Source organism: Panthera onca, chromosome B1 (genome assembly GCF_046562875.1).
Source record: "Panthera onca isolate mPanOnc1 chromosome B1, mPanOnc1 haplotype 2, whole genome shotgun sequence".
Lineage (NCBI taxonomy): Eukaryota > Metazoa > Chordata > Mammalia > Carnivora > Felidae > Panthera > Panthera onca.
This window is the reverse complement of record NC_138342.1, coordinates 125,455,703-125,468,425: the sequence shown is the minus strand read 5'-3', so window position 1 is coordinate 125,468,425 and position 12,723 is coordinate 125,455,703. Positions and strand designations below refer to the sequence as shown.

The following is a 12,723-nucleotide window of genomic DNA, read 5'->3' as shown; positions in this document are numbered from 1 at the left end:
CACCCACCTAACCCATCTTTCCCACACACCACCCCTCCAGCAGCCCTCAGTTGGTTCTCCATAGTTAAAAGTCTGCTTTATGGTTTGCCTCTCTCTCTCCTTTTTCCTCCTATGTTCAACTGTTTTGTTTCTTAAATTCCACATATGAATAGGAAAGTAGTTTGATAAATTATGTTATAGCTAGGTGATAGATTGTCTTACAAGGTTGAATATATTTTTCAAAAAATTAATAACACACCATTAGTGAAAAAAGTAATAAAATAGCAAGTACACAATGAGATTAACTTTGCAAAGTAAAAAAATGTATATGAAGAGAAGAAAAGGCAGGAAGGATATACACAAAATATTAACAGCAGTCACCATATAGGAAACACACATAGGTGGCCATGGTCTAGAGCTGAAGAGTTGTGAAAAAGGCACTGCTTCTCCATTAGCAAACCTGCTTGGAATTCACAAACTCAGAACAAATGTGCAAATTCTAATCAACACTTCCTGCAATGTTTTGCAGTGTCAGCTTAAGCAACCATCTCATTTATAGGCTACGAATGCACTCATAGAGCATATCACATGAATAAAAAGATATTTTAACTCTGAATTTGTTGTCACAAAAAATGATTCTCATACAGCATACTTAGCAAGTAGAAAAAAAAAATCCCCTAATGCTTTTAGGAATGTAGGCCTTTTAAGACTTTGCCAGATTAGGATGGGTTAACCTATTTTTTGCAATGACTGATAAGAGTTTCCCAAGAGCTTCTTATCAGTTTTTAACCTGTTTGAAAAAGTAGTTAAAAGAGCAAGAAATAAGTTTGCTTGGCATACTCAGTGACTGACACCCAGTTTTTAACTCATAATTTTTCTTAGTTTTTAACAGTTGAGCTTAAACGTTAGTTCTCAGAATTTTTTGTTTCATGTGTTTCTTGTAACTTACAGAATGAATCAAAAGAAGAAAAATTCTAAATTCACAACTGTCTCTTCTATTCAGGCCTGTCATTTTTATCAGAGGATATTAATGTGATTAAGAAGTCTAAGAAGCCTTCTCTCTTTATTTTTTACTTATCTAAAGCATAGATACCATTAGAACTACCAACTCATTTCACTGAAAAGTAAAACCAACAAATAAAAAGCAGAATGCAAAGCTCACAAGCAACGAAATGCTGTCAAGACAAGGCTACCAAAATGACCTGAAAATCAAGCTTGCAGTTTTTTTCCTGAATCAAATGATCAAATTCAAATACAAAAGGTGTCAGGTATGTAATCACCATATTTCTTTATCACTTACACATAAGACTGTCCTTAAGAGCCCACATATTTAAAAATGAGAACATGAAATTTTACAGGACTTTGTTGTGAAACTCTAAGTGTAGTAGAATACTGCCACTTCGCTCTTTTGGAACATAAAACACAATTTACCAAACAATAGTCCCCATAAGAGACGGAAAGATCTGATTATGTGCTTAGGAGAGCTTAAGAGCCTTTCTTTCTTTCTCTTTCTTTCTTTCTTTCTTTCTTTCTTTCTTTCTTTCTTTCTTTCAGACTATTTTGGTATTCTTTGAGAACAAGCTGAAATTCTCTCGTGTTCTGGAGAGAGAGAGAGAAAGGCAAAAATTACTAATGTAAAACACGAACTTCTTACCAGTATCAAAACAAAACAAAACAAAACAAAACAAAGCAAAACAAAACAAATCAACTTTAGGTTTACCTGGAATGAGTGTGTGCAGTAAGAATCCCATTTTGGTCATCTCTACAGGTGGGCTGTCTTTATAGCTTATGTCTATCAAATTTAAAATCTGAATGTTAATGACATCTAAATTAAAAAAGCCCTACACGAGTGTGAACAAAGAGGAAATCATTGCTTCTAGATATTTAGTCAAATTTGAGGTAGAATTTCTCTCTGGATTTACACTATGGTTCTCAATTTAGGAATTGTGATGTTTTGGAAAATGTTTCAAGAAAACTATCCTAAGGTGTGAACCTTTGTTGTTTTCTTAGTAGCAGTTAATTTTATTTATTTTTCTTCTTATTTACAAATTCTATTTTTTTTATTGAGGTATAGTTGACACATAATGTTACATAAGTTTCAGGTGTACAACATATTGGTTCCACAACTCTATGTACTATATGCTCCCCATGAGTGCAGCTACCATCTGTCACCATACAAGACTATTAAAATATCACTGACTATATCCCCTATGCTGTACTTCTTATCCCTATGACTTACTCATTCCATAACTGGAAACCTGTACCTCCTAATCCCCCTCACCCATTTTGCCTATCCTACTCTCCTCCCCTCTGGCAATCACCAACTTGTCTCTGTATTTATGGGTCTGTTTCTGCTTTGCTTGTTAATTTGTTTTGTTTTTTAGATTTCACGTGTAATGAAATCATATGGTTTGTCTTTCACTGATTTATTTTACTTAGTATCATCCCCTCTAGATCCATCCATGTTGTTATGAATATCAAGATTTCAAGACCGAGTAATATTCCATTGTGTATATACCACCTCTTCTTTATCTATTCAACTATTGATGGACACTTGGGTTGCTCTCATATCTTGACTATTGTAAATAATGCTGAATTAAACATAGGGATGCATGTATCTTTTCAAAGTACTGATTTCACTTCTTTGGATAAGTACCCATTCGTGGAATTACTGCATCACATGGCAGTTCTATTTTTAATATTTGAGCAACCTCAAATAGAGAACAACCATTGTTCTCTACAATGGTTTCATCAATTTACATTCCCACAAACACTACATGAGGGTTCACTTGCCTCTATATCCTTCCAACACTTGTTATTTTTTCAATTCATTCATTTATTCATTCTTTCACTTTTTGATTCTGACAGGTGTAATGTAATATCTCATTGTGGTTTTCACTTTGCATTTACCTGATGATTTATTGATGTTGGGCATCTTTTCACATACCTGTTGGGTATCTGTATGACTTTGGAAAAAGTCTATTCAGGTCTTCTGCCCATTTTTTAATCAGATTAATTTTGTTTTGTTTTGTTTTGTTTTTTGTTTTGGTGTTGAGTTGTATAAGTTTTTTATATATTGTAGATACTAATCCCTTATGGGAGATATCATTTGTGAATATCTTCTCTCATTCAGTAGGTTGCGTTTTCTTTCTTTTTTTAAGTTTATTTATTTTGAGAGACAGAGAGAGAGAGAGCAAGCATATGAGCGGGGGAGGGGCAGAGAGAGCAGGTGACAGATGATACCAGGCTCTGTGCTGTCAGCACAAACTGCAGAGCTCAAACTCATGAACTGTGAGATCATGACCTGAGCCAAAGTCAGATGCTTAACCTACTGAGCCACTCAGGTGCCCCAGGTCACCTTTTCATTTTGTCGATAGTTTCCTTCACTCTGCAAAAGCTTTTTTATTTTGGTGTAGTCTCAATAGCGTCTTTTTATTTTCTGGTTTTTTGCTTTTGTTTCTCTTGCCTAAGGAGACATAGCTAAAAGAATATTGCTAAGGCTAATCTGTAAGAGATTACTGTCTATGTTTTCTTCTAGAAGTTGTATGGCTTCAGGTCACACATTTAGGTTTTTATTCAACTTTGAGTTTATTTCTGTGTATGGCATAAAAAAAAGTGGTCCAGTCTCATTCTTCTGCATGTAGCTGTCAAATTTTCCAAGCACTATTTATTGAAGAAACTGTCTTTTCCTCCATTGTATATTCTTGCCTCCTTTGTTGTATACTAATTGACCATATAAGCATGGGGTTATGTCCAGGCTTTCTATTCTATTAATTAGTGTGTCTGTTTTTATGCCAGTACCACACTGTTTTGAGTTTTATAGCTTTGTAGTATATCTTGAAATCTGAGACTATGAAACCTTCAGCTTCATTCTTTTTTCTCAAGATTGCTTTGGTTGTTTGGGATCTTTTGTGGTTCCATACAAATTTTAGGATTTTTTGTTCTAGTTCTGTGAAAAATGCTGTTGTTATTTGAATATTAACTATTCCAATCCATGAGCATGGCATGTCTTTCCATTTGTTCGTGTCATTTTCAATTTCTTTCATCAATGTTATATAGTTTATAAATTACAAGTCTTTTTCCTCCTTGATTAAGTTTATTCCTAATTAGTTCATCCTTTGGTGCAATTGTAAATGGAATTGTTTTCTTAATTTATCTTTCTGCTACTTTTTTTATTAATGTATAAAACACAATCAATTTCTGTACATTAATTTTGTATCTTGTAACTTTACTGCATTATTTATTAGTTCTAATAGTCTAATAGTTTTTAGGTGGAGTCTTTAGGGTTTTCTATGTGTATCACATCATCTACAAATAGTGACAGTTTGACTTCTTACCAATATAAATGGCTTTCATTTCTTTTTCTTATCTGATTTTTGCAGCTAGGACTTCCATTACTATGTTGAACAAAAGTGGCAAGAGTGAACATCCTTGTTTGTTCCTGATCTTAGAGGAAAAACTATCAGTTTTTTTACCATTGAGTATAATGTTAGCTGTGGGTTCGTCATATATGGCCTTTATTATGTTGAGTTTTGTTCCTTCTAAACCCACTTTGTTCAAAGTTTTTATCATGAACAAATGTTGAATTTTGTCAAATGCTTTTTCTGCATCTATTGAGATGATCATATGATTTTATACTTCATTTTGTTAATGTAGTGTATCACATTGATTGATTTGTGAATACTGAACGATTCTTGCATCCCTAAAATAAATCCCACTTGATCATGGTGAATGATCCTTTTAATATATTGTTGGAAAGGGTTTCCTAATATTTTATTGAGGATTTTTGTATCTATTTTCACCAAGGCCACTATATTGGCCTGTAGTTTTCTTTCTTTGTAGTATCTTTGTCTGGTTTTGGTATCAGGGTAATACTGGCCTCATAGAATGTATTTGGATGGGCGCCTGGGTGGCTCAGTCAGTTAAGCATCCGACTTCAGCTCAGGTCACGATCTCCTAGTTTGTGGGTTTGAGCCCCACATCAGGCTCTGTGCTGACAGCTTGGAGCCTGGAGCCTACTTCGAATTCTGTGTCTCCCTATCTCTCTGCCCCTCCCCTGCTCATACTCTGTCTCTCAAAAATAAATAAATGTTAAAAAAAAAAAAAAAAGAGAATGTATTTGGAAGCTTTCCTTCCTCTTCAATGTTTTGGAATCGTTTGAGGAGAATAGGTATTAACTTTTCTTTAAATGTTTATAGAATATGGGGTGTCTGGGTGGCTCAACTGGTTGAGGACCCAACTCTTGATTTCAGTTCAGGTCATGATCTCACGGTCTTGAGATCAAGCCCCGAAACAGGCTCAGTGGTCAGGGTCAGGGATTGGGCTCAGTGGTTGGGCTCCACGCTAAGCATGGAACCTGCTTAAAATTCTCTCTCCTTTTCTCTCGGCCCCTGCCCCACTCGTGTTTGATCTCTCTCTCTCTCTCTCTCTCTCTCTCTCTCAAAAAGTTCTTTTTAATAATAAAAAAGAAATAAATGTTTGTAGAATTCACATGTGAAGTCACTTGGTCCTAGATTTTTGTTTGTTGGGAGTTTTTGATTACTGATCAATTTTGTTACTAGTTATTTTTCTGTTCAGATTTTCTATTTCTTCCTGATTTGGTATTGGAAGATTGTATGTTTCTAGGAATTTATCCACTTCTTTTAGGTTGTCCAACTTGTTGACATATAATTTTCCATAGTATTTTCTTATAATCCTTTGTATTTCTGTCGTGTTGGTTGTTACTTCTCTTTTATTTCTGATTTTATTTGGATTCTCTCTCTCTCTCTCTCTTTTTTCTTGATAAGTCCAGGCTAGAGGTTTATGAATTTTATTTATCTTTTTAAAGAACCAGCTTTTGATTTTGTTGATTTTGGTTTCTGTTTCATTTATTTCCGCTCTGATCTTTATTATTTTCTTCCTTCTACTAACTTTGGGCTTTGTTTGTTCTTTTCTTTCTAGTTCCTTTAAATGTAAGTTTAGATTGTTTATTTTTTTTATTTTTAAAATTTTAATTCCCGTATAGTTAACATACAGTGTTATATTAGTTTCAGTATAGGTATGCAATATAGTGATTCAACAATTCTATGCATCACCCAGTGCTCATCACAACTAGTGCACTCCTTAATCCCCTATCACCTACTTCATCCATTCCCCTACCCATTTCCCCTCTGGTAACCATCAGTTTGTTCTCAATAGTTGAGCGTCTGTTTCTTGTTCTCTCTTTCTTTGTTGTTTTTTCCATTTGCTCATTTGTGTCATTTCTTAAATTCCACATATGAGTCTAATCATACCATATTTGTCTTTCTCTGACTGACTTATTTCACTTAGCATATACTCTCTAGGTCCATCCATGTTGTTGCAACTGGCAAGATTTCATTCTGTTCTGTGGCTGAATAATATTCCTATATTATGCTTACATAATTTGGCTATTATAAATAATGCTGGTATAAACATAGGGGTGCGTGTATCCCTTTGAATAAGTGTTTTTGTATTTTGGGGGTAAATATCCAGTAGCACGATTACTGGATCATAGGGTAGTTCTATTTTTAACTTAAAAAATTTTTTTTAACTTGAGAGAGAGAGAGCACACAAGTGGGGCAATGAGGAGAGGGAGGGGCAGAGGGAGAAAAAGGGAGAGAGAGAGAGAGAGAGAGAGAGAGAGAGAGAGAGAGAGAGAGAATCCCAACCAGGCTCCATACTCAGCATGGAGTCTGATGCAGGGCTCAATCCTAGGACCCTGGGATCATGAGCTGAGCTGAAATCAAGAGCCAGATGCTCAACCAACTGAGCCACCCAGGCACCTCTATTTTTAACTTTTTGAGAAACCTCCATACTGTTTTCCAAAGTGGCTACACCAGTTTGCATTCCCACCAAGAGTACAAGAGGGTTCCTTTATCTACACACCCGTCAGCACTTGTTTCTTGTGTTTCAAGTTCTTGTTAACACTTGTTTCTTGTGTGTGTGTGTGTGTGTGTGTGTGTGTGTGTGTGTGTGTGTTTAAGACATTCTGAGAGGTGTGAGGTGATATTTCATTATAATTTTGCTTTGCATTTCCCTGATGATGAGTGATGTTGGGTATCTTTTCATGTGTCTGTTGGCCATTTGGATGTCTTCTCTGGAGAAATGTCTGTTCATATTTTCTGCCCATTTTAAATTGGATTGTTTGTTTTTTGGGTGCTGAGTTTATTGAGTTCTTTATATATTTTGGATACTAACCCTTTAACAGATATGTCATTTGCTCAACCAACTGAGCAAATGACATATCTGTTAAAGGGTTAGTATCTTCTCCCATTCCATTGGTTGCCTTTTAGTTTCATTGTTTCCTTTGCTGTGCAGAAGCTTTTTTAAAATATAGTCCCAATAGTTTATTTTTGCTTTTATTCCCTTGCCTCAGGAGACATATCCAGAAAAATGTTGTGATGGCCAATGTCAGAGACCTTACTGCCTGTGTTCTCTTCTAGGATTTTTATGGCTTCAGGTCTCACATTTAGGTCTTTAATCCATTTTGAATTCATTTTTGTGTATGGTGTAAGAAAGTGGTCCAGTTTCATTCTTTTGCATGTAGCTAACTGGTTTTCCCAACACCATTTGTTGAAGAGACTGTCTTCTTCCTATTGCATATTTTTTCCTGCTTTGTCAAAGATTAACTGACCCTATAATTATGGGTTTATTTTTGGGTTTTCTGTTCTGTTCCATTTATCTCTAGATCTATTTTTGTGCTAGTACAATACTGTTTTGTTTACTACAGTTTTGTAATATAGCTTGAAGTCTGGAATTGTGGTATCTCCAGCCTTGCTTTTCTTTCTCAAAATTGCTTTGGCAATTTGGGGTCTTTTGTGGTTCCATATAAATTTTAGGCTAAAAAAATAGACACTTCTAATTACACATTTGTGATTCTAGTCATCTGTGGGGTGAAAATCCCCATCCTCACTCCCAATTCCAGCTACGTGGGTACAATATGACATCATGGTCTGGCTGTCGGTGAAGGGGTGAAGGTGAGTGCAGGGCTGGCCCATGGATCTTCAAGAGAGGGAGCTGAGACTATGGTTGAATTTGCATTGCTTCAGGGCCTGCTCAAGCCCTCATTCAGGGACAGAGTACTCTGACTGGTGGAGCAGTCAAGGAACTGCTTGATCTCATAAGCCCAGCACCCCATCTGCAGGGGCTAGGGGACAGAGTGGGTGGGTGCCTGCTGAGCAGCAGGCTGGGTGGGCTCCAAGCCTCCCCCACTGAAAGCTCCAGTCAGGGTACTACCAACAATGTGTCCCACAGCTGAGCCAATAGCCATGAACACCATCTGCCCCATCGGGCAAGGTTGGCCAGAGAGCAGACCAGTGTGGCAACGAGGGCAGTGGGTGCATGGGCAGGTGAACAAGGGTGAGGCAGTGTACCTGACTGGGCAGCCATACTGGGGCTCCTCTGGGGCATGGTGGTGGTAGTGGTGGGAATTGGCCAAATGGAGTCAGAGAATGCAACAGTAGCAGTGGTTCTCAAATTTTAGGATTTTTTGTTCTACTTCTGTGAAAAATGCTGATAGTATTTTCATAGGGATCGAATTAAATGTTTACATTGTTTTGGTTAGTATAGACATTTTATTAATATTTGTTCTACCAATCCATGAGCGTGGAATGTCTTTCCATTTCTTTGTGTCATTAGATTGAGATTTTTCATATTTCTTGAGGTACATCTATATTGCTATAAATTTCCTTCTTAGCCCTGCTTCTGCTGCATCCCAAAGATTTTGGAGTGTTGTGTTTGCATTTTCATTTGTCTCCATGTATTTTTTTATTTCCTCTCATTTCTGTGTTGACCCACTGGTTGTGTAGTAGCATGGTGTTTAGCCTCCACATGCATGTGTTTTTTTTTTCCAGTTTTTTTTCTTGTAACTGATTTCTAGTTTCATACCATTGTGGTTGAAAAAGATGCTTGATATGATTTCAATCTTCTTAAGTTGATTAAGGCTTATTTTGTGGTCTAACGTGATCTATTCTGGAGAATGTTCCGTGTGCACTTGAAAAGAATGTGTATTCTGTTGGTTTGGGATGGAATGTTCTGTGTATATCTGTCAAGTCCATCTGGTCTAAAGTGTTGTTCAAAAATACTGTTTCCTGAGGTGCCTGGGTGGCTCAGTTAGTTAAGCATTTGACTCTCAATTTCAGCTCAGGTCATGATCTCACAGTTCATGGGATCAAGCCCTGCATCTGGCTCCATGCTGACAGCATGGGGCATGCTTGATATTCTCTCTCTCCCTCTTTCTTTGCCCTTACTCCACTCATGCACACACTCTCTCTCTTTCTAAATAAATAAATAAACTTAAAGAAAAATATTGTTTCCTTATTTGATTTTCTGCCTGGATGATCTATCCACTGATGTAAGTGGGGTGTTTAAAGTCCCCTACTATTATTGTATTAGTATTGCTTTATGTATTTAGGTGCTCCAAGGTTGGATGCATGGATATTTACAAGTGTTATATATTGTACTCTAGTTGGATTGATCCCTTTATCATTATATAATGCTTTTTTGTCTCTTGTTAGTCTTTGTTTTAAAGTGACAATTAATTACAAAATTACACTATTTTGAGTGACAGTTATTTTTAAGCTATAGTTCATATAAAATAGAGAGTAAATATTCCATTGATTAAAAAATGGATTCCAGCTGGGGTGCCTAAGTGGCTCAGTTGGTTAAGCATCTGACTCTTGGTTTTGGCTCAGGTCATGATCTCATGGTTTGTGAGATCGAGGCCCTTTGCTGTCAGTGCAGAGCCTGCTTGGGATTCTCTCTCTCTCCCTCTTTCTGACCCTCTCCTACTCATGTTCTCTCTCTCTCTGTCTCTCTCAAAATAAATAAATAAACATTTTAAGGTTTTGTTTTTTTTTTGAGAGAGAGAGAGTGTGTGTGCAAGCAAGAGAGGTACAGAGAGAAAGGGAGAGAGAGAGAATATCAAGCAGGCTCTGAACTATCAGCGAGGAGCCTGATATGGGGCTCAAACCGACGAACTGTGAGATCGTGATCTGAGCCGAAACCAAGAGTCAGACACTTAACCAACTAAGCCACCCAGGTGCCTCTAAATAAATATATTTAAAAAAAATGGATTCCAGCTGAAATATCTCACCCATTGATAACAGCAAAATTAACTGATCTTCAACCTCTATATAGTTAGGGGCGATTTCAGTGTTATTTCCAATCACAGTGAAGTAAAAGGAGCATTTGTCAACAAATAGTCATCAAAGCCACACAAATAGTAAAACCTGAACAAGACAAATAGCTGATATTTGGCATCTAGGTAACTCCTGCAAATTTAAGCAGCAGGCTCAAGCAAAGAGGGTGTAAATATGCATTACTGTATTGAGGATGAATTTCCTGGGTTCTTTATGTCTTTATTACTGCACTTAGTTGCTAGGACCCTTTTCACTTAAGAGCCAAAACTTGACTTTCTATGTAAGTTTTTCAATTTATAGATTTCAACTAGTCAATCCAGGGGTTTGACCTTCTCGCTTTCCTTCTCTTCTTCTGGGGATATATATGTTGTACTGACCTCAGAGGCACCTGGCCCCAGGATCTGCTGGGATGCACAATTACGTCTAACCTTTGATTGTGAACTCCTTTCCCTGCTACCCCCTGTCTGTATTCATCTCTGTTAACCTCATCCTGACCACAAGGCCCCTCCCATTCTGTCACACCATTCAGCCACTCTGTATTGCCTTGCGGAGCTCAGGAAACAACTGTTGGATGCTCAGTATCCTGGAGGGTGGGTAGGAGCATCTCAGTCATTCTGCCTCAGATGTGTGGTGAGCAGGGGTCTTCTTGAGAGAGATGAAGATCCTCTCTGCTCTTAAGTCTTTACTCTCTTCCTCCAGGAAATTTCCTGTCCTGTCATCTGACTCAGAAGAGTGAATAGGAGATATAATTCCTTTCTTAGGCATCCACCAGCATCCAAATTATAGTCACAGGCACTCCAGATTCTCTTCTCCTTCCACCAGTCCTTCTGGTGGACAACTTCATACCTCCTAACTCTTTGGCTTATAGTGTAAACAATCTGCCCTGAATTCTCCAAGCTGTAACTGTTTTAGAATTTTAAAACCCACGTTTCCTCTTTTGAGAAAACTGCCTTTATAATAAAAAGCCTATTGTTTTAGCTTTGATTTTAAAATCCCATTCAGATTTTCTCTGGAGATCTTAAAGTTTTGAAGAAATTGACTGTAAAGTATCAGAGAAAAATAAAAGTCACTTACTTGAAGATGAAAAACAAACAAACAACTCATTCAGAAACTTAGTTGTCTTGTTTTTTCCTGGCTGTTTACCCTCATCTTGAAACTATGAATGTATTGATTCAGTGGGTGAAGGGGGAGACCTGGTGGTGGGAGAGGAGAACCAAAATGCCTGTGAAGAGAGAAACATTATCTCCAAACTGTATCCCACTACATCCATCAGGAAGTGTTTATTAGTGAACATGTGACAAATGGTAGTCAGGGGTGATACAAGCCCCCTAGTGGGAACTTGAAAATGTGCAGGACATATTTAGTCATCACAGTGATTTGGAATTTACTGGCATTTGGTGGGTGGAGGGTAGGGATGATAAACAGCCTGCAAAGTTCAGGACAGTTCCATACAAAATGCCAATAGTTCCCAACTGAAAAATACCAAAGACATTCTTATTTTCTGTTGGGCTTTTTCAGTCCCTGACCCCATCCATGTTACTATCTAGTACAGCTCCAAAGGCCCTCCTTTTAGGCATCAGACCGCCCTTGCTTACTTCTCAAGCCTGAATCTTTTCCTCTTCACAGCTCCATGGGACTAGCCTGACTACCCATACCGTCTTTGCATGTCTCCAGCCTGAGCTATCATGGGGAGGAGCTAGGTACTCTATCAGGAGGTATTATTTAGGTGTCCTATCCCTTAATGTCAAGTTCCTCTTCTGTCCTAAAGTACCCATGGAGTGGTTTAAGGATTTGGCTCAGACTTGCTTAGCCACTTTTCTATAGAAGAAATACATACCAGTTCTCTTGCTTCCCATTATTGTTCCTATCATTTCTATCTAAAAGAAAAAGTGTGAAAGACCCTGTATTTTACTGCTGTCACTAACTTCGGGCTAGTCATTGAGCTTTCTTAGCAGCTAAATTTTCTTATTTGCAAAAATGAAGGAATTGGGCTGGATGATCTGAAGGCATTTAAGGTCTGTGCTTTTATGAAAAAATAGCATTTGTTCTGATTCTGGCATATTTCACCTTTCTTCCTTCACTTACGTCCTTTAGTCTTTTTGTTCATAATTTAGAAGTCAATGGGATCTTTAGCAAAAGAAATGGTATTAATGAAATTAGATTTTCATGCCATTTTGAGGCATGGGTTGGTTAGTTATGTAGCTACATGCAGTAAAAAGAAATACATTCTAAATTATTATTGTTTTCTATAAAGAATTAATCTCCCTTTTGTCCTTGCTTTACTAATACATTTAGGAAATATTTATTAATCATCTATTGTGCCAAGAACCCTTCTAGATAGAATAGTGCTAAAAATCTAACAGTGAACAAAAGAAACTCACTGCTTTTATAGAGCTTACATTCTAGATCATCAGTTGTCAAGGTGTGGTCTTCAGATCCCTGAATAATACCTCAGAGGGTCCAAAAGGTCAAAAACATTTTCTTAATAATACTAAGGCATTATTTGACTTTCCCAGTGTGTTCACATTTGCATTGATGGTATGAAAACGTGGTAGGTTAAATTGTAAGTGCCTTGGGGCACCTGGGTGGCTCAGTCAGTTATGCA

General features: G+C 37.3%; 1 long non-coding RNA gene across 1 annotated transcript; it reads right to left on the bottom strand.

Moving 5' to 3' along the window:
- Positions 1-1,248: 1,248 nt before the first annotated feature.
- LOC132692864 (uncharacterized) lies at positions 1,249-11,669 on the bottom strand. Its single transcript, XR_009616614.2, has 3 exons — positions 11,193-11,669; positions 1,700-1,771; positions 1,249-1,578 (listed from the first exon to the last, which is right to left on the bottom strand). It is a non-coding gene; the product is annotated as an uncharacterized LOC132692864 (long non-coding RNA).
- Between the last annotated feature and the right edge of the window lie 1,054 nt (positions 11,670-12,723).